Genomic DNA, 19,148 nt, shown 5'->3' on the forward strand with positions numbered 1-19,148 from the left:
CATATGGCCATTTGTAGGAAAGTGGATGGACCTTGAGGGTGTCATGCTGAGTGAAGTAAGCCAGGCAGAGAAAGACAGAAACCATATGTTTGCACTCATACGTCTAACAGGAAAACAAGAGAGACCTAATGGAGAACCAGGGGGAGTGGAGGAGGGACAAAGAGTTGGGGAGAGAGAGGGATACAAAACTTGAGAGACTATTGAATGCTGAGAATGAACTGAGAGTTGAAGGGGAAGGGGGAGGGGGGAAAAGAGGTGGTGGTGGATGGTGGAGGGCACTTATGGGGAAGAGCACTAGGTGTTGTATGGAAAACAACTTGACAATAAAATATTGAAAAAAATAAATAAAAAGAAAAGAAAGAAAGAAAGAAAGAAAGAAAGAAAGAAAGAAAGAAAGAAAGAAAGAAAGAAAGAAAGAAAGAAGAAAAGAAAAGAAAAAGAAAAAGTGTGTTTATTTTGAGAAAGAGAATGAGTGGGGAGAGCACGAGTGAGGAAGGACCAGAAAGAGAGTTAAAAAGAGAGAATCCCAAGCAGGCTATGAGTGCAGAACGAAACTCAGGGCTCAGTCTCATGAGCCATGAGATCATGACCTGAGCCAAAATCAAGAGTCAGATACTTAACGGACTGAGCCACCCAGGCGCTCAAGGTTTGAGAGATCCTCTTCTCATCTTTCAAGGGGTTTTGCAACCCGAGGCTAATCCCCAAATGCACCTCAGCTTGCATGCCCTTGTGAGGCTGGGAAGACCCAAAGGACTGGGTAATCCAGGCATGTCATCACTGCTGAGGCTGGATGGTCCATCTATAGACAGACGGTTAAATCCTGAGTACCCTCCAGACTCCACACATTTCACAATAATCTTTTAAAATAATTGCTGCTGCTTGACTCAGACCCTCAGAAAATGATAAGGCTCTTGATTTATTCTGTAGCTTTCAAAATTCCATCACCGTTTCCCTGTGGTAACAGACTGTAATGGCTTAAATTCCCAGACAGGAAGTCACATTTACATTATATATTAATTAATTTCCTCACTTCTTCAGTTAATTTTTTAGAGGGTAAGCATAGACTTTTAGTTCATATTAATGAAACTGGTGATTAATTATTCTCAACCTCGTTGGGGCTTTTTTCTTAGCAAAATGGATGTCAGTGTTGAAGGAAGTCCAGGAGGATAGGCAATTTACATGCATTTGCCACAAATTGTCTTCATATAACTTACTTTAAAAAGACAACTACTATTTTCCTAAAACTTTGAGGTTGCATGTTTCGTTTTCAAAATCAAATTTTAGCTTAGTTTTCAAGTTTATCACTCAAGCACCTGATACAAACTTAAAATTTTTTTAATGTTTATTTATTTTTGAGAGAGGGAGAGAAAAGGTATAAGTGGGGGAGGGACAGAGAGAGACACACACAGATTCTGAAGCAAGCTCCAGGCTCTGATCAGTCAGCACAAAGCGTGATGCAGGGCTTGAACTCACAAACCACGAGATCATGACCTGAGCTGAAGTTGGACACTTAACTGAATGAGCCACCCGGGCATCCCTAGGCTTTTTTAGTTTATGGACAGAATGGCTATTTAATTGTTTTATAGGAGTACCTTATATTAAAACTATATGAAGTTCAACAACACAACATTATTACACAGAAACCTTAACATTTCCACTGATATTTTTTCTTTCATTAGCCATGGAAGTATAAAGCTAGCAAGATGTAATATGACTAAGTTTTGTTAAAGTAATAGCTCTCTATCTGGCTTTTCTTTCTCTTTGATTACCATATGTTACTTTATTTCACATGAATAATGAACAAGGTCCAGATGTCACTGGAAAAATCTGGAGTGTCAAAATGTTATGTATCAGAGGCTGATTTGTTTCTAAAGATCTGTTCTTTCTCCTTTATATAGAAAAAAAAAACACAAAAAAAATTTCAGCTTAGTATTGAACCACTCAAACAAACAAAAAAAGAAAGGAAAACAAACAACAACAACAAAACACATCACCCCACCCCCCAACCTCCCTCCATTGGGTAAGGCCATTTGTTGCAGCTAGATGGGTAAATATACCTAAGGGATGGCCAAAAAATGTGAGCAGAACAATCGTGTGTGACTTTCAACATGGAAGAGGAGCATGTCCCTTCTGTCCTCCTCCTGTCCTCATGTGCTGGAACGCAGTGTGATGCCTGTGTCTTGTACAGCCATCATGGCCCCTGCAGAGACAGCCAAAGCTGTATTGAGAAAGGCCAGGGTACTGGGTAAGGAGCTGGATTGTGGATTCTTTGCATCAATATCACATTTTTTACAATAATATTTAATGTATGTAAAAATGAAAGACATTTCTGTATTGTTTAGCTCCTGATATTTTGTGTTTTCAGTCACTTGTATATAATATATATATAATCTCAATAGATACAGAAGATAAAAAAAACACAAATATACATATACAAAAAATAATTAAGAAAACCTGAAACTAGGACGTCTGCATGGCTCAGTCAGTTAAGCATCCAACTCTTGGTTTCAGCTCAGGTCATGATCTCTTGGTTCATAAGTTAGAGCCCAATGTTGGGCTCTGTGCTGACGGTGTGGAGCCTGCTTGAGATTCTCTCTCCCTCTCTGTCTCTCTCCTACTCATGCTCTCTCTCTTTCTCTCTCAAAAATAAATAAATAAACTTAAAAATATTTTTAAAAGTATTAAAAAACATAAAACCTGAAACAATCTGTTAAAATCCTTGGTTCACTGTGGCATGTATATGTACGTGTGTGTGTGTGTGTGTATGGTTTTGAAAGAATAAAATATTGCCAATTGCAACAATATGAATGGATGTAGAGGGTATAATGCTAAGTGAAATAAGTCAGTCAGAGAAAGAAAACTGCCACATAATTTTACTTCTATGTGGAATTTAAGAAACAAAAAAAATATGAACAAACTAAGAAAAGGAGACAGAAAAATAGACTCTTAAATACAGAGAACAAACTGGTGGTCAACAGAGGGGAGGTGGGTGAGGGGTGGGGGAAACAGGTGCTGGGAATTAAGAGCAATGGTGGACTGAAGTACAAATATATACAATATACTATAAATAACATAAAACGGGCTTTTGATAAAAACTCAAAATGTTATAAAATACATTTTTGTTCTAGTCTAACATGGATGTTTCTTATTTTATTGTAAAAAGTTGTGAATCCTTTTGTGTGTCACTCTTTTCTCCACACTCTTCATCAGTGAGTGAAATTTTTTTATGAAGGTCCTCAATTATGAATTAGGGTCTCAGTGCATAATGCCTCAACATTTAGGTACCTGAATAGATCCATATATATATATATATATATATATATATATATATATATATATATGTCTGTTTGCAGCACAAGATTCCTTTTGTCGATTTTTGGCTACTCTAACACGATCCCCAGAAGCAGTGTGCTTTTCCTTAAGACTGGCATGGGGTCCCTCCCAAGGCACTGAGCAGGTCTGCAGTCAAACCAGATACTCATGGTCAGCTCCTCAGCAGTAAGTTGAACAATATGGAGCAGCACAGAGATGGAGTCCATGATCCAAGCAATCACTGATACTGTGACAAGAGACCCTGCTTGTCTGTCTTCTGATCACATCATCTAGCATAAAAATAAATAGAGTTTATCATCAATTACTTTAAACAATGCAGAGCAGACCAACTGAAAAAAGAGAGGGTACTTAGTTGGAACCTTCAATATAAGAGAGCAGTTTTAGTTTGCCTTTCATGATGCGCACATTTTTAGTTTCTCAAGTACATGTTTCATTGCAGGGATTTTCCTGTGCCTTACTGTATTATCTTATCTGTCTCTTTGTGTAAAAGACTCCTGGGTGGGTCAGTAGTTCTAACGTCTGACTGGATTTCTACTCAGGTCATGACCCAGGGTTATGGGATCGACCCCCATGTTGGGCTCTGTGCTGGGCTTGGATCCTCTCTCCCTAAGTCCCTCCCCTACTCATCCTCATGCTCTCATTTGCTCTCTATCTCTCTCTTTCTCTCTTTCTTGCTCAAAAAGACATATTAATACATGTTGGGTGATGATCATAATAATAAATTAAACTTTGTTAACTAGCTTTTTCTTTCATTGATACTATTACAAAAATCACATGAAGAGGATTCTCATTGCAAAAATAATTATAATTTAATTCATTTCAATCCAAAATGGATTGAAGAATAGTTGCCAAAATGGAGAAGGCACTGCGTCACTATCTTGAGATCACCATCACCACAACCTACTTAAATTTCTAGGATTTATTCTGATACATGGAGAGAGAACATTGAAGAAGCATAAAGTATCATCCTTACCTCCAAAAAAGCAACAGCCATTAGGAATAGAGAAGATATTTGTGCACAAAGCCTTCAGATAACAATATTAGACAATGTTGACATGATACATGGAGGTACAGATAATTGAAATTTACAATAAGTAAACTCAAAGTAAGAAATATTGAAATAGTCTAAATATTAGGTCAAAGTCTTGATGAGAAAGTGAGATTGGATAGGGAGAAAAGAGATGACCTTCAACACTGGTGCCTAAAAATGCCCATAAATGATCATCAGTGACCATGTCTGGAAGCGGTGTGTATCTAAGGAGGGGCTCAAATTTTAAATTTATACAACTCCATTGTGAACTATGTGAAGATACAAACTATATCTATTTTGTTTAGCCTTTCAGCTTCAAGACTTTATACAGTTTCTGGTACATGTTGAATGTTTTATATTTCTTGAAAGAATAAAAGAATATATATACTAATTTCATAAAGGATACTCCCACATATACTATAAATAATTATATTTGGAATAAATGCTAATATTAAGACAGTCTTTGGGGAAGTTTTGCCACTTATCATTTGTATGAGTTTTTCAATTTCTTTGTGCTTCAGTTTCTCATTTGTATATTGGAGATAATCTTACCTTCTTCACAAGGTTCTTAATACATAATGCTTAGGAAAAGTGCTTAGCATTTAGAAGATGGTATCTACATATTATGTTTTATTATACTTTTATCATTCTGGGAATGAGAGATGTTTCCTTTTTTCATCAGTGCTCCTAAGCTTCAGGGGCATTATTTACACCTAAGCTTTATCCCTGAAATATCTAGTAATACAAAAGGGCTACTTTGATTCTGAAAAATATGAAAGTATTAATGTCATTTCTATTCAAGGTATTTAACAAATACTTATTGTGTCTATCATTAATTAACTTCATTAATCCTGAACTACAATTTGTATTTTGTTTACTTTCTCTTTAAACTTCATCACCTAGTTTCTTCCAAGACAATCTGTCTCCCTAGTGAGGAAGGTGATGTAGGAAAGTACATATTGGTAAAAAGTGGTAACAAGTGTGCAGGCTTCTGTGAGAATGACTGAGACATGTAGCCATTAACCCAGCTAAGAGGTGTTTTTCTGTAAGTCAGGAATGAGACAGCTACCCAGATCATGTTCAACAGAACATTCACTCCCAGTTTCTCTAATATATCTTATACATATATTCATATTCAGGAATGTTAAAAGGTTCAAATGCTCATTTCAAATCTTCAGCTTGTGTTGCTGGACAGTATTGTGGGCTATCAGGCAAATCTTCAGTCAGAAATGAGATAACCAAATAATCCTTATTTCTTGTTTCCAAAGAATTATTACCTCACATATAGAGTTCACTCTTAAATATACTAAACAGCAATCCAAAATATAATTCCACATAAACTTTTAATATGCACATTGGTACCAAATGCAGGTACTAATATCCCTCCCTTTCAGCCCATCACCACATTATCTCATGAGTGCACAAATAGTTCACACCTAAATTTTGTTGAAGTTATGTTGGATATTGATATAAGAAAGGAAAGGACTAATGGTAAGAAATCAAAAAGCCTGGCGAGGATGTGGAGAAATGGGCAGCCTCTTACACTGTTGGTGGAAATGTAAACTGGTGCAGCCACTCTGGAAAACAGTGTGGAGATTCCTCAAAAAACTAACAATAGAACTCCCCTATGACCCAGCAATAGCACTGCTAGGGATTTACGCAAAGGATACAGAAGTGCTGATACATAGGGGCACATGTACCCTAATGTTCATAGCAGCACTTTAAACAGTAGTCAAATCATTGAAAGAGCCTAAATGTCCATCAACTAATCAATGGATCAACAAGATGTGGTTTATATATACAGTGGAATACTACATGGCAATGAGAAAGAATGAAATCTGGCCATTTGTAGCAATGTGGATGGAACTCAAGGGTGTCATGCTAAGTGAAATAAGTCAGGCAGAGAAGGACAGATACCTATGTTTTCACTCATATGTAGAACAGGAGAAACTTAACAGAAGACCAAGGGAGGTGGGGATGAGGGAAAAATAGTTGGGGAGAGGGAGGGAGACAAGCCATGAGAGACTCTCGAATACTGAGAACAAACTTAGGGCTGATGGGGGAGGGGGAGAAAAGAAGGGGGGTGATGGGCATGGAGGAAGGAAGGCACTTGTGGGGATGAGCACTGGGTGTTATGTGAAAACCAACTTGACAATAAACTATAGAAGAAAAAATAGAAACCAAAAAGCCTATAAAATTAACCAAATCAGATAAGCCAGAGATGTCTCAAAGGAAAAAAAAAAAAAAACTCCTGTATTTGAATCCTGAACATTGAAAGGATCATTCACTAACATTTATCCTTAGTGTTACATACTGACAAGCCCCTGATCTCTCCACCATCATTTAGTTGGAACACATGTGAAGCAAAAAGGAATAACCTGTTCTCATGTTCTGGCACATTTATCCAGAAGACTTTGGAATACACTACTCAAAGTAAATCATCCTTTAATGACTAAATTAATCATAGGAAAAGTAACAGGACAACTAGAAAACTTTTATTCCAAATAAATTTTCCAAACATAGCAGGTTTTCACTTGTTTATAGAATGGCTGTATGACAATCAATGAAACCAGTGCCAAAGAACTACAAATATGTAGATATAGGTCAGTCAAAAGTTTAAGGAAGAGCTATCCCGGAAAGCATGTTTGGCAAATCAGCATCCAAGTTAAGAGATGATAATAGAGTAAATGCAGCACTTTATACACATTTCCTCATTGTTATCTTTCCTGATTACCCTGTGAACTCATATCCTCATCTGGTCTCAGAGATGAGAGCACTAAGCTCTCACCGGGTATGGGGTGGCCCAACCTCATGGAGAATGCAAAGCTGCAGTCGCTGTGGTTTACTGGTCAGAATAGCAACAGAAGGAAGAGCAGATGAAAAAGTAGACCAGATTCACAGAGACTGAGTCAATCCTTGAATGATGTTTGAAATAACTGATAAAAATGTCAAATGCCCTTTGTTTCTATAGACTGACTACAGTTCTATAGAACTGACAATGATACTAAATAGTAGTAGATTTGAAAATCATGGTTAAGTGTATTATTTTAGCAATTTCTTGACTTTGGTTGAAAAGAAAACCACTTCCCTCCTGAGAAATGTTCAAAATATCCAAATAAACTAATGAAGTACAGTGGAATCCCCTTAAAATGTATTAGAGTACAATTTATGATAAAACTTAGTACTTTCTTATGAATGTAATAATAACCAATGTAGTGGAAAGAAGTACTGTATTGTATTTGTGTTTTGTTTTAATCAGCTACCTTGTTTTTTATTTGTCTTAGTTTAGAAGTGCCATGTTTTACTCACAGGGGCAGTATACCTTGGTGGTTAGGATGACAATCAGATGATCTGTATCCTACTACTTTCCAGCTGTGTATTTCTAGAAAATAGCCCTTAAGGTTTTCATATCTCAGATTTCCCATGTGTAAATGAAGAAAATAATAGTAATCTAATAGTAATCATTCCATAGAATTGTTGAGAGAATTATAAAGTTAACACATGTAAGGTACTTAGAATATGATGTAACATATACTAAGGACTCAGTAAATGTTAGTAATTATCATGATTATTACTCAATCTAAATGTAAGTAAGCTATATTATGATGGTGTTCTAGTTGTTTCCAAAACATAAATGGGCTATCATTAAATACTATAGGCTATTAAAAAAACAGAAGATTCTTGCATCTATGACAATGTCCCCAAAGTGGAAGGACATGTCTTCTGCATTTTTGTCTGGTGTTTTTGCTGTGCAGAAGAGAAGGGGGGACAGACAACTTGAAAGTTGCGTCAGTGAGAAATCTGAAAGGTTTAGAGCATTATCTATACAATGTTTGGTCCCTTGTCCACTTTATTTGCTTATTTTCTTACTGAAACTGAACCCCTGAACCTTCTTCCCAATCACTTTAGGGATAATGCAGAGTACATACTAACCAATTTGTGAGTTCTAGCATGCTTTATTTTGGTCACATTCACCAAGCATATGCTCTTTCTCTGCTTATCCTGTGTCTTGTTACATAGTCAGAGTCTGAAAGGTTTTGAAATGCATATTTTCATCTCATCTATTGGACTCATTACACCATATTTTAACACCCAAACTATATTCATTAATTCACAAAGCATCACAGTTGAAACCATGCCAGTGAGTCAGATGGAAGAAATTTTTCCATCTAGACTAGTTCATGAGCTAGTCTGGCAAATCAGCTCATTTTTGTAGGACATATTTGTAGTTTCTACAGCCTCCTCATTAGTCACAACTTATAAATAAATTTAGTTTAGTTCATTGGCTGTTGCTGATGGGGTTAGATTGAAAGCACTTTCACTCAGAATAAACTTCTATAACACTGGGAAAAGAATAGTTATATAAGATATAGTTTGATCTAACCCAATGTTCAGAGAAAGTCAAACTTAATTATACTGAAACTCAAGCTTGTTTCATGTCCCAGTGTAGACTGTGAGTCTGAACTGAGGTCCCCCAGACAGATTTCAACAGGTCTCCAGCTCTGTGCCTGGTCTGTCCCCAGCTCCTAGGAACATTGCACAAATATCACTTCAGAAATGACCTATTTGTACAAGTCCTCACCCCATTATGGTGATACCGCACTCCTGAGTAATATTCGACTTCATTTCAGGTGCATACTGGCTGATGTTTTGTGGGAGACTAATGAATAAATACATATTTTACTGACCACCTGTTGCCATGTCCTTCCTCATCCCTGCCAGCTACTGTCCAGATCTGTTGTTAGCACACAGCAAAAGCACCATGGGGTAGTTATCTTGTCACTTAGGAAGCATTTTAGTCACTGAGGAAGCATAGTAAGAAGTATTTCCTACTAAATATATTTTTTAAAATTTTTAACATTTATTTATTTTTGAGAAACAGATCATGAGCAGGGGATGGACAGAGAGAGAGGGACATAGAATGGGAAACAGGCTCCAGGATCTGAGCGGTCAGCACAGAGCCTGACATGGGGCTTGAACCCACGAACTGTGAGATCATTACCTGAGCTGAAGTTGGACACTCAACCGACAGCCCCACAGGCACACCTCCTACTATTTATTTTATTAAGCTGGCAACAAGAAATCAACTTAGTGTGTGACATTTACCACATTTAATTGCACCATGATAGAGGGGGAGAACACACACACACACACACACACACACACACACACACACATACACACACACACAAAACAAATAAGGCTGTGCATTAAAAGCATCAGTGGATGAAGGGCATCTGGGGGGCTTAGTTGGTTAAGCACCCAACTCTTGACCTTGGTTTAGGCCATTATCTCAGTTTATGAGTTTGAGCCCTGTGTCAGGCTCTGCGCATCAGGCAGATAGTGTAGGGCCTGCTTGGGATTCTCTCTCTCTCCCTCTCTCTCCCCTTCCCTGCTCTCTACCTCTCTCAAAAATAAATAAACATTAAAAAATATTTCTAAAACTGTCATCAGTGGATGAGATACAGTTGATTATATAAAATAGAGGAACATTTAAAATCATGATCCTATTCACATCAAAAACTGTAAGAAACAGATTCTTGAAGGACGTAATTGAAATGAGGTTGGATGAAAATCCATTTATAAGGATTTTTAAAAACACATCAAGCCAAATAAAAAGCTAATGCATGACAAGGAATAAAGTTTTACTCACAAGGAAGGGACTGATTGCTCTCATAGCTTTTCCTAAATATGAGTTTTATGTTTCTTTTTGGCCATTTTTAGCTCATGGAGTCAATTTTATACTTAGAAATTATTTAGGGGTGCCTGGGTGGCTCAGTCGGTTAAGCCTCCGGCTTCGGCTCAGGTCAGATCTCACGTTCGTGGGTTCGAGCCCCGCGACGGGCTCTGTGCTGACAGCTGGCTCAGAGCCTGGAGCCTGCTTCAGATTCTGTGTCTCCTTCTCTCTCTGCCCCTCCCCCTCTCATGCTCTGTCTCTCTCTGTATCAAAAATAAATAAAACATTAAAAAAATTATAAAAAAATTATTTAGCAAGGTGTATGCTTGAGATTTTAAAATTCATTTTCCTTTTCGTGAAACAAGCTATGTTCATAAACCACTGATCCTTTGCCTCTTTACTTTTCCATTTCAGCTCCAGTAAATGTCTTTGGGTGTCCTCAGAAATGTCCCCGTCAATTTTCAATTCTATATAAATGCAGAAGGAAGATATTTATCTCATCTAAATGTCAAAACTATATTTTGAATTAGCATGCCTTGCATCCCCGACCTCTGTTTTCACCCCTACTTTGCTTCATTTTTAAACAGTGTATTTATTCTCCCAGTGCAGTACTAGCAGAACTTCAGGTCTCTGAATAGAAGAGCTTTTTCATATTTTTATAATCTATAATTATAGGAAGGCTTACAAATAGACATATTGTAATGTCTTTAAAGAGCAACAGTTTGTACTCACTTCAGTTGCACATATACAAAAAGATTGGAACGACTGAGAGGTTAGCATGGCCCCTTGTACAAGAATGACATGTAAAAGGTAATGGCTTACTTCAGACTTTTAAGCATCATTATTTTCCACCCCTTAAGATTATTTTATTAATAAAACAGTTGTATTGATTTAAATAATTAACATACAATCAACTACACATATTTAGTGTACACAATTTGATGAGTTTTAACACATGTAAATACCATGAAAACATGACCGCTACCAACATATTAAACATCCATGGCCACTGCAAATTTCCTCCTGCTCCTGGTAACTCTCCATCCCACCCCTTCCTGTTCTCATTATCCTCAAGCAGCCACTAGTCTGCTTAGTTTATTTATGCAAATACTTAGTTTGCATATCTCAGAAGTTTACAAAAATGTAATATTACATTATGTGCTTCCTAAAAAATATTGCCTTCTCTCACTTTACATGAGTGTTTTGAGACCCTTCCATGTTGGAGCATGTAGCAGGAGCTCAATCTTGTTTGCCGACAAATAGTATTTGATACTATGTTACTTCACAGTTCAGCCATCCACTCACCCCTTGCTGGACATTTGGGTTGTTTTGGTTTTGACTATTAAAAACAAAGCAGTTATAACTTTACATACAAGTTTTTGTATAGGCACAAGCTTTCAGGAGTGGAACGGATGGGTCATATGATATGGATGCTTTTTGAGAAACTGCCAGTTTCCTAAAATGAGGCACTGTTTGACTGAGAGCACTGTCCAGAGTGTAAGGGAGTTCCATCTGCTTCACATCTTGGATGGTGTTTGGTATGATCCATCTTTTTAATTTGCATTTCCTAGTACCTAACAATGGGATTTTTTTTCTTCAAGTTTTTTTAATGCTTATTTATTTATTATGTGAGAGAGAGAGAGAGAGAGAGAGAGAGAGAGAGAGAGAGAGAGACAGGGAGAAAGAATGTGGAGGGGCAGAGAGACACAGAGAGAATCTCACAAACCATGAGATCATGTGACCTGAGCTGAAATCAAATGTTGGACACTCAACCAACTGAGCCACCCAGGAGCCCCACAAGTTTTTATTTAAATTAGTTTAGTTATCAAACAATGTAGTAATTAATGTCAGGAGTAAAATTAGTGACTCAACCCTTCTGTACATCCATCATCTGGAGCTCATCACAATAAGTGTCCTCCTTAATCCCCACCATCTGTTTCCCCCACCTCCCTGGCCCCCACTCCAGTAACCCCCAGTTTATTCTCTAAAGTTAAGAGTCTGCTTGGGGGCTCCTGGATGGCTCAGCTGGCCAAGCATCCTACTTCAGCTCATGTCATGTTCTCAGTTTGTGACTTTGAGCCCCGCATCAGGCTTGCTGCTGTCAGCACAGAGCCTGCTTGGGATCCTCTGTCCCCCTCTCTCTTTGCCCCTCCCCTGCTCATGTGCTATTGCTCTCAAAAGAAAATAAACTTTTTTTAAAAAAGGCTTCTTTATGCTTTGCCCCTCTCTCTCTCTTTTTGTCCCATTATGTTCAACTGTTTCGTTTCTTAAATTCCACGTATGAGTCAAATCATACGGTATTTGCCTTTTTCTGACAGACTTATTTCATTTAGCATACTACACTCTGGTTCCATCCATTCATTGGTCAATGGACATTTGGACTCTTTCATAATTTGGCTATGAACAATGGGATTTTGATTGAAATTGTTTTGAATCCATAGATTAATTTGGGGAAATTTGGAATTTTAGTACTAGTAATAAATCTTCTGACTCATGAACACTTTATATTTCCCAGTTTCTCCCAGAAATGCTTTGTGATTTCCATTGCACAATACTTTCACTCCTTCTTCAAATTCATCTCTAAGTATTTCATATTCAGTTTCATATTGGTCTTTTATGATGCTTCATTGGTAAACTCACCCATTAGCTCTAGACATCTTTTGTTTTGAAAATTCCCTCAGATTTGCTACAGAGATGATCACGTCATCTGTAAATAAAGATGAGTTTACCTCTCTCCCATTTGAATGTTTTATCTTTCTGTCCTTATTGCTGTCTAGAAATTCCAGTAGAATACTGAATAGAAGTAGTAGTAAGGGACATCCTCATCTTGTACTCCATTTTAGGGGTAAAACATCTGTGCTTTAACCATGTACTATCATGTTTCTGCTGGTTTTCAATATATACCTTTCATCAATTTGAATAAATTCCTTTATACTCCTACTTGATGAGATTTTAGTTTCAAGAATGAATAATGGATTTTTAATGCTTTTTCTATTGAGATGGTCACATGATTTTTCTTTTTTTAGTTCTTTGTAATAATGAATAAATTAATTGTTTTTCAAATGTTAAACAAATCTTGCATCTCTTGTATAAGTTCTAATGATCATGAAGTACATTGATGGATTTCTATATTGGTGGATTCAGTTTGCAAAAATATTCTTTAGAACTTCACATTCTCATTCATGGGGAATATGAGTTTGCAGTTTTCTTACAGTGCCATTGGCCAGGGTAATAACTGGTTTCACTGAATGAGTGGGAAATATTCCCTTCTTTTTTCTGTATGAGTTTTGTAATGCTGGTATGTCTTCCATTATTGTGTTTGATAGAATTCACCAATGAAGCTATCTGAAAGGGGAGTTCTTTTTGTAAAATTAAAAGGTATAATTTTAGGGATACCTGAGTGGCTCAGTTGGTTAAGTATCTGACTTGGCTCAGGTCATGATCTCATGGTTCATGAGTTCACTCCCTGAGTCAGGCTCTGTGCTATCAGTGTGGAGTTTGCTTCAGATCCTCTGTCTCCCTCTTTCTCTGCCTCCTCCTCTGCTGTTCTCTTTCTCTCTCACTTTAAAAAAAAAAAGGTAAAATTTTAATCTCTTTCATAGATGGAGAGCAATCCAGGTTATCTGTTTCTGTGAGAGCTTATTTTGCATCATACAAAAAATTTGTTCCTTTTCTCCTAAGTTGTTAAATTCATTGACACAAAGTTATCTATAGTATTCTGTTAAAATTCTTTCATTTCTACAAGATCTCTAGTGGTATCACCTCTCTCATCCTAAAATGGATAGTTTGTGTCTTCTTTTTTTTTTCAGGGTCAGTCTGGTTAGAGATTTTTCAATTGGTCTTCTCAATGAATCACCCTTTGGTTTTATGGATTTTCTCTATTTTGTTTATGCTTTCACACTTCCTTGATTTGCATTCCCATCTTTATTATTTCCTTTCTTCAACTAATTTTGAGTTAAATTGTTCTCTTTTCTAGTTTCTTAATGTGGAAAATGAGTTAACTGACTTGACTCTTTTCTTTGATTACAGATATTTGTTTCTATAAATTTTCCCTGAGTATTGCTTTAGTAGTATCTTGCAAATTTTTATACACTGAGTTTGAATTCTCATTCATTTTAAAATACTTTCTAATTTACTTTTGACTTCTTCTTTGTCCCAAGGGTTATCTACAATTGTGTAATTTAGTTTCAAATGCTTGGAGTTTTCCCAGATATCTCTCTTTTAATGATTTCTAATTTAATTCCACTGGTGTGAGAGAATACACTCGAATCATTTTAATCCTTTTAATTCCATTGAAATTTGTTTTATAATCAAGAATGTGAGCAACTTTTGAAAAGTCTGTTTAAAAAAATTAATGTGTATTCTTCTGTTATTGGGTGGCATATTCTCTAAAGGTCAATTTGGTTGACTTGGTTGATGGTGTTGTTACATCTTCAACTTAATTGATTATGTTGCTATATTCTTGCTGATTTTCTGTCCACTATATTCTTACTGATTTACTGTCTTGTTGACCTATTAGTTACTGAAATAATAGTATTGCAATCTTCAACTATGATTATAAATTTGTCTACTTCTCATTACAGTTTTACCTTTTGTTTTTGTTTTTGTTTTGTTTCATGTATTCCAAAGTTCTATTATTAGATGTGTAAACATTTAGGACTTTATATCCTCTTGATGAACTGATCTTTTGTTCATTAAGAAATGGTTTTGTCGCCTCTGATAAAATTTTTTGCTTTGAAATCTAACTTGATATAAATACAGCACTGCAACTTTATATTAATGAGTATCAGCACAACATTCTGCCCTTTTATTTTTAGTCTATTTGCATCTACATATTTGGTATATGTTTACTATAAGCAGCATAACGTTGCATCTTACTTTTTTATTTACTCTGACAACCTATTTTGTAATTGGCATGTACAGATCATGTCACTCACTGTAATTATTGGTATAACTCTATTCAATATTCAAATTTATTACCTGATATATGTTTTCTCATTGTTCCTTCTAATCTTTGTTCTGTTTTCTTCTTTTCCTACCTTATGTTGGATTAATTGAATAATTTTGTTTTTATGTTTTTTCTCCTTTGTATGTCAATTAGGTACAGCTCTTTGCTTTCTTAATTTAATTATTGCTTTAGGGTTTACAGCATACATCAGTTTCAACCTACAAGTGGTGTTGTGCCCTTTCATGTGCACCATGCACCTTTGCAGGGCTATACCTCGAATGACCCTAACACATCTTACTTTTACATACATTATAAATTCCATATCACAACAACATCATTTTTATTTAAACAGTCTGTTCTCCTCTAAAGAAGTTTTTAAAAAGAAGAAAATATTTTATATACTATACATGTAGCTCTCCTTTCCATTGTCCTTTGTTCCTTGGTGTACATCCACATTTCCATTATATTTTTTTCTCTCTATAAAATTTCCTATCATATTTCTTGAAGTATAGGTGTGTTGGTGGTGACTATTTTTTGTTTCTGTATGTTTCAGAAAAAGTTGATTATACTTTATTTTTAAAAATTTTTTAATTTTTTAAATTTATTTATTTAGAGAGTGAGAACATGCAAGCATGCAAGTGGAGGAGGGAGAGACAGAGATGGAGAGAGAGAATCCTAAGCAGGATTTATACTGTTAGCACAGAGTCCAATACAGGGCTCAGTCTCACAAACATAAGATCATTATCTGAGCCAAAATCATGAGTTGGACACTCTAGAGAATGAGCCCCCTAGGTGTCCCATACTTTCATTTGTAAAGAAATTTTACTGAATATAGAATTCTAGGCTTATTTTGTGTGTGTGTGTGTCTGTGTCTGTGTCTGTGTGTGTGTGTGTGTCTGTGTCTGTGTGTCTGTGTGTGTGATGAACCAGGGCTTACATTTGTTGGTGAACCTCACCTCTCACTGGCCTGTCCTACAGCTGATGTGTAATTCATGTTTGTTGTCATTGCTTCCTCACTCTGTTCTCCAACTTTCCAGTCCTTTCCCAAGGTCAGGGTGGTTACATGTCCCTCCACACCTCTCAGGTGACACTGATAGTGACAAGTCTTATTTAAGACATATTGTGTGTCCAGCATTTTCCTACATTAACTGCACCTTTAGTTCATCCTCACAACCATTTGATGAACTAGGCACTATTGTCTCTATTTTATAGGTGAAAAACTAAGACGGCACAGAGAGACCAGGAGATGTGCCCGACAGATGGTAGAGCTAGGATTCTGAGGACCAGATGTCCAGTCTGCTCCACACAATCATTCTCCATAATCCCTCTTAAGTAATCTTAAAATAAATCATACGTGCTTATAGTCTTTCCCAAAAATAATGCTTACGTTTTTACCATCATGAGGACAAATGATATAAGAACTTCAATGGTGTATATTTATAAAATAAAGTATTTTCTAAAGCACATATTAAAAAGATCTTTAGAATATTTTAAAGTCAAATATTATTAGTTTTAAGAACATATGCCTATGAACATTAACTTTTTTGACCTTAGCTAACAAGTGTTAAAGAGACAACGATAACCATTCTCTCCATTACTTGCAGCATCTCCTCTACTTGTTACATGGTCCTCCTCACTCAGGTGGAGTGAGGCCTACAGCTGTCACATCATCATGCAATTTCTTTTATCCTCACAGTTTCCTTCACTCTTCATGCTCCTGACCCCATTCATGATTTTTTAAGCATCACATTGCACTTTATTTCTCACTCAGTGTGTGTCTGAAACTCTTGCAACTTTTCTGTTTGCTTTATAGGAGAGTATGTTGTCACAGGGTTTGAGGTAAGTATGTTTTGCATTTACCCCTGCTGTCAAGTGCATGCCCAAAACATGCATGAACTGTAAATGCAATCAGCTTGTATGATGGCAGTCCAGTCAGCCTCCTATATCCCCTTTGTCATCCTACACATCAAGTCTGGGGGCACATCCTGCTAATGGGAGCTTTCATCTACCTCCATTGTCTCCACTTCTCAATGGAAGACAATCTTTCCATTGACATTTTCTTTACCTGTTCTTTTCTTTTTCACGTTCTATGTCTTCTTTTTGTCCTTTTACTTTTTTCTCTCCCTCAATTAGAAATTCATTGAGATTTTATTTCAACAATCATCATATGACCAAATAAAAACTGTGTATTTTATGTCTTTTTTATTAAGGGAACCAAATGTAAGAAAAATAATATATCTCCATATATATCTTTCATTCCCAGCCTGAATATGCCTCATTTCTAATAAGAATTATTTCTAATAAGAAAGAGAGTTTAAGCCACACCAATCATCTACAGCTGTGGGTATGTGGAAGGTATTGTGTGTGGGTTAAAGAAAGCCAGGAGGATACTTGAAATAACTGTCTAAACAAAAAGTGCCAACTTTGCTTATTTCCCTGACAAAGTAAATTTCCCCACATTATAATGAGGTTATACAGAGAGTGGACAAAACCCCACATGGGTCTTCCTGAAAAGCATTTCTTAATATCTTAAATGTTGTAATGAAAACTAAAACAATGAATCATCTGTGAAAGGAGACAATGTGAAATGGAAATTTTCATATTCTGGTAATAAATTGGCATTGTTCTGCCTCTCAACCAGAGACTTAACAAAATGACACTCCTATTAAGGCATCAAGAGGCTGACATGCTGGTTTAAACGTTTTCACTGGTTAAAGGTAATGAATTTGTTAGGGGTGCCTGGGTGGCTCAGTTGGTTAAGTGTCCAACTTCTGCTTAGGTCATAATCTTGCAGTTCATGGGTTGAAGGTTCATGGGTTCAAGCATCACATTTGGCTCTGTGCTGACAGCTCAGAGCCTGGAGCCTGCTTCAGATTCTGTGTCTCCCTCTCTCTGTGCTCCTCTGCCACTTGCCCTGCCTTTCTCTCAAAAATAAATAACCATTAAAAAATTTTAATAGTTTATTGTCAAATTGGTTTCCATATAACACTCAGTGCTCTTCTCCACAAGTGCCCCCCACCATTACCACCACTCCGCCTTCCTCCTGCCCCCTCCCCCTTTAACCCTCAGTTCATTTTCAGTATTCAATAGTTTCTCATGTTTTGCATCCCTCTCTCTCCCCAACTCTCTTTCCTCCTTCCCCTCCCTATGGTCCTCTGTTAGGTTTCTCCTGTTAGACCTATGAGAGCAAACATATGGTATCTGTCCTTCTCCTCCTGACTTATTTCGCTTAGCATGACACTCTCGAAGTCCATCCACTTTACTACAAATAACCATATTTCATTCTTTCGATGGGAAAGAATAAAAAAAAAATTTAAGGCAATGAATTTGTTAACCTTCTCATGACCAGGGCGCCAGCCCTGATAAGATGACAGGTTTGCTATAACTCTAACTTTGACTTGTATTTATGTGGAAGTCATCCTCCATCCCAGAGAGAAATGCCACAGAACTCAATGGAAGTGACTTTCTTCAAGGCAATGTGTCCTTGTACTCTGTAACTCAGTGCTAGCAGAGACTATTCATGTCCACATGAAATAGTGTAAAGAGCAATTGCGATAACTTCTTTTCTAAGTATTTACCAGGTCCAAAACAGACTCTCTCATGCTTGTTTCCTTGATTCTTATTTTTTTTCCAGTCTTATTTCCCTCCCAATCTTCTCTCCACCTTCCTTTCCTCCTCACCTTTCTTTCGTTTCTTGGCCCAGGGGCACTCATGGGGGAACAATGTTAATTTAACAGCTATTACACCTATTTCCTATAACAGCAGATGTGGGGCATACTAAGGTGAAGCCCATTTGGCAGACTTTGGTTTACAGTGTTGGTCAGAGCTCCTCCTGGTATCTCAGACCCATGTGGAAGCCATGAGGTGGGCACGACCTGGCTTTGACTATCTCCCCAGTTCGATCCTATCCATCTGGAGTGCTTTGGGGACACCAAAGTTCTTGCTCCTGTTGATTTGCCCCTGACAGCAAGCAAAACATTGCATTGCCCTCTATTTCTCCCCTTTATTTCTTCTGAAGGACCAATTTTTTTTCTCCATAATATTTTATTGTCAAATTGTTTTCCATACAACACCCAGTGCTCTTCCCCTTAAGTGCCCTCCACCATCACCACCACCTCTTTCCCCCCCTCCCCCTTCCCCCTCAACCCTCAGTTCATTCT

The sequence above is a fragment of the Suricata suricatta genome, chromosome 2, assembly GCF_006229205.1.
Source record: "Suricata suricatta isolate VVHF042 chromosome 2, meerkat_22Aug2017_6uvM2_HiC, whole genome shotgun sequence".
Classification (NCBI taxonomy): Eukaryota; Metazoa; Chordata; class Mammalia; order Carnivora; family Herpestidae; genus Suricata; species Suricata suricatta.